This window comes from Tupaia chinensis, unplaced genomic scaffold (genome assembly GCF_000334495.1).
Source record: "Tupaia chinensis unplaced genomic scaffold, TupChi_1.0 Scaffold000232_1, whole genome shotgun sequence".
NCBI classification, from domain to species: Eukaryota; Metazoa; Chordata; class Mammalia; order Scandentia; family Tupaiidae; genus Tupaia; species Tupaia belangeri.
Genome location: NW_006159708.1, coordinates 2,389,541 through 2,393,841, shown reverse-complemented (window position 1 = coordinate 2,393,841; position 4,301 = coordinate 2,389,541).

Sequence of the window (4,301 nt, the reverse complement as noted above, 5' to 3'; positions counted from 1 at the left end):
CCCATTGTTCAGGAATGTGTAATTCATTGGGTTGCTTATTTAATATTTTTATATAACTTTTTCTTACTGCTTTTTCTCTGCTCCTACTAAATATTAAAAGAGAGGAGACATTATAGTTTAGAATGTAACCTGTGAAAATTCCATGGATAATGATGATCTCTTATAGTGATGGTTTTAGTGATATATTGGCTATTGTATTTCTAAAAGGATGGCTTTAAAAATTTACTTCTTTAGGGGACCAGCAGTTAGCGTAATGGTTATGTTGCTGGACTCCCACGTAGTCTACCACGGTTTGCGTCCCGCACCTGGTGGCTTAAAACTCACGCCGGGCATGTGTGTGTGCGTGCTCAAAATGCCGAGAGGAGAATGGAGGAGAAGGAATTGCGGCGTGTCCATCTCCCTTGGGGGGTGATTTCTCACTTTCTGTCTCTGTCTCTCTGTCTGTCTGGTGAGCCCATGTGCCCTATAGCAAAAACCTCCCCCCCAAAAAAATTTACTTCTTTAGTTACTGTTTCCCTCTGTGATCTTTTACAGTTGTGGAATAATGAATTTTCTCTTTTTTGGTTTGCATTTTTAATTATTTAGAATTGAGCTTGGAACTCAGTTCTTTCAAGAAGCCTTATTTAGCAAACCTAGAGCTTTAGAGTTTGAATATACCTTTATACTGTTTTTAAAAAGTCTCTAATAGTGGACCAGACCCATTTAGAGATAATCTGATTTTCTTACCGGATCTAGGGACAGTGTCTGTCTCTCCAGTGAAAGTAGGTAGACCTGATACTGTACAAGGAGTTATTGAACCCCACTCTGGCCTGAATCATGGTCTTTTCCAAACTCGAGAACACAACTGTAAAACTCATCCTTAATGCAAAAATTGAAGGAAATGAGGCAGTTTCTTATGAGAAATCAGAATATCAAATCCTTGCTAGGATTATAGATTTCTAAGCATCTTTTATCGAGGGAACAAGAGTTGACCAACTGTACTGACTTGGAATATGGAGTGCTAACAAATAAATGTAAAAATAATTCTGCTATACATGGTTATGGAGTAGCTATTAAAGTTTCCCATTGTTTAATACATACTTTTTTTTTTTGGGTTGAGAATTACAGAGTATTTAAATACAAAATTCCTTTTTTGGAGTAAAGCTGGATCTGCTAGTTTGAAAGCAAAATACGGGCAAATTTAAGTGGAAGATAGCCAACTATTAGTAGTACCAGTTCAGTTTGTGTATAGTAGACATTGAAATGCCATTTGAGTGAATGATAGGTTTAAATTATATGCCAGCCATGTGGGTGCCTTATGAATATCTGTCAGCTGAAATAAATAGGTCTAAGTTCTACTTTCGGTTTGATTTTCTAAATTTGAGTTTCTGTAACTTCGTCTTTTAGGAAGGTATTTTGAGTAGAAATATAGCCACTGAATAGGTCAGTTGGCTTTTTTAATTCTAGAGTTATCATTAGTACATTGTTACAGATACTGCTCAAGGTCTTTCTCTTTAAATTGCCAGAGGACTCATGTGCTCACAGAGAGAGAGAGAGAGAGAGAGAGAAAGAGAGGGAGAGAACACGAATTTCCCAATGGGGGCATGGTTATACTGCAATTCCTATTCCTTAATTTCTCTATCCTGATGGGATTTGGGACATGAACACACATGAATCTAGCATATTTTTCAAATCACTAGGATTGGAGTTAGAACTACAGCTGTAGTCAGTCATGTGGGGTCTGGCTCCCTTAACCACTGGGATTTTGAGGCTAGTTCCCAAGTCTTTTTCTCTCATTTGAGGGGACTTCATGCTTGTTAATGTAACAGTAACATCAACCAAAAAACTGTTTTTAAAGCAGTTTATTAAATCCTTACAAATTTTAAACAAGATAATTTGAGTATTATCATGTAGAGCAGTGCATTGGGTGACCCAGGAATATAACTTTTTTTTTTTTTTTTTGGGAGAGATTTTCACTGTAGGGCGCGTGCGCTCGCCAGACAGACAGAGAGAGACATAGAGACAGAAAGCGAGAAATCACCCCCCCGGGGGGATGGCCACGCCGCAATCCCTTCTCCTCCATTCTCCTCTCGGGATCTTGGGCACGCACGCACACGCGCCCGGCATGAGTTTTAAGCCACCGGGTCCGGGACACGAACCGCGGTCGACTACGTGGGAGTCCAGCGACATAGCCATTACGCTAACTGCTGGTTCCCACCAGGAATATAACTTTGAATTATAAATGTCTTTGTGATTACTTTCTACTTTAGTTCTTTCTCCTCCAGTCTTTCTGGATTTTCAAGTGATTTTTAAGCCTCTGGATCCAGGGCTCAAACTGCATAGTCTGCCATGTGGGATCCAGCATCTTAACCTCCATGCCACTTGCGAGCCTGAGATTGCTTTTTACTTTTATTTGATTTTCCACTTTAAAAGAAATTAGTAAAAGTAAATTTAGGTTAAAACTTTAAGATGACTTACAACACACATGTAACTTCAGTACATCCTGTGAGATCTCATACATTGTGAAAAGACATTGGCTGATTAATAGGGAATGCTCTGTTAAACTATCAGCCAACTGCTGATGGCTTTCCCTTTGTGGAATTTGCTTTAAAACTCAGCAGTTTTTTTGAACAATAATTTAATAAGAGGGGGGTACTTTCAATGCTTGACATATGAAAGGGATGGGTTACCCAGATTCAGGGTAACTACCAGTTGCCATTTGCCCTGTTATTCTTGGCTTGTACTTCTTTTCCTCTGATAAGTGTTAGAATTTTGGTGATAAAAGTCTATAGTTACCCTAGCCATATATCTTGTTTCCTAGAAGAAGAGGATAAGAAATAAATCAGTTTAGAATTACACTTTGTGAGTGTGCATTCATGTGTGTGTAGAGAGAGGAAGAGAGGGAAGGAGCTGTTTGGGATTGAAAGGAGACCTTTAACTAATCTCTGGACTCTATAAGTGGGCTTTCCTCAATCTCTTTCATTTAGGAAATACGTGATCTCTCTGTTCTTATTCAGACTAAAGAGAAGAGATTGAGAGATTCTGTCGGCATGGGTTTTGATGTACTCCCTTCCCACTTTTTTGTTTGTTTGTTTTTGGGCAATTTAGGGGTATGTAAATTTTGATATTCTCAGTACTATTTTTTGAATTTGTAGTGTTTTAGTGTATGTATTAATACAGTTTTGTTTGCACCTTTTCTTAGATTGATGTTCACAAATACACACATTTTAGGTAATTATAGTTAGTTAGCAACCTGTAGTGAGTTAGCCACTTAATTTCATTTGCTAATCACATGACCCTGAGTGCTCACCTATGAGACATAGAGAGTGGGAAGGTGAGAAAGCGCCCTAAGGGGGAAAGAGCCACACCACAGTCTCTTCTCCCTTCTCTTTTTGGGATTCTGGACATACATGCACTTATGCCTAGCATGTCTCTCAAGCTGCAGAGTTCAGCGCGAACCGTGTAGTTGAACACATGGGATCTAGCCATCCCAGCCAGCATGCCATCATGGCAGGTCTTACTTCTGTTACTGCTATCATGGATACTAAGAGGCTTATGTGACAGTTTTCTTTCCAGTTATACAAGAGGGCAAGTGAAAAAGCTGAGAAGCTGGATACTAAGAAGAAACCTGAAGCCAAGAAGGCTGATGCCAGTGACAAAGTTAAAAAGCATGACCCCAAGGCTAAAAAACCCAAGGAGGAGAAGTCCCTTTGCAGTTGAAACCTAGTCCTAGTGCAAGATATAGGCAGATACTCTCAGTCTGCCATGTATTCCAGAAAGGCCATGTACAAGAGGACATCAGCCACTAAATCCAGAATTGAAGAGGAAAAGGAGAAGGCCCTTGCTACTGTTAGAAAACCATTTGGTGGAAATAAGAATCATGGTACCCAGGTGGTTAAACTTCACAAAATGCCTAGGTGTTATCCTACTGAAGATGTGCCTCGAAAGCTGTTGAGCCACTGCAGAATCTTCAGGCAGCTTGTGAGAAAGCTGCGAGCTAGCATCACTCCTGGGACCATTCTGATCATCCTCACTGGACGCCACAGAGGTATGAGAGTGATTTTCCTGAAGCAGCTGAGCCGTGGCTTGCTACTTCTGACTAGACCTCTGGTCCTTAATCGAGTTCCTCTGTGTAGAACACACCAGAAGTTTGTCATCACCACCTCCATGAAAATTGATATTAGCAAAGTAAAAATCCCAAAACACCTCACTGATGCCTACTTCAAGAAAAAGAAGCTGCAGAAGCCCAGACACCAGGAAGGTGAGATCTTCTCACAGAGAAGGAGAAATACAAGATCACAGGGCAGTGTAAGGCTGATCAG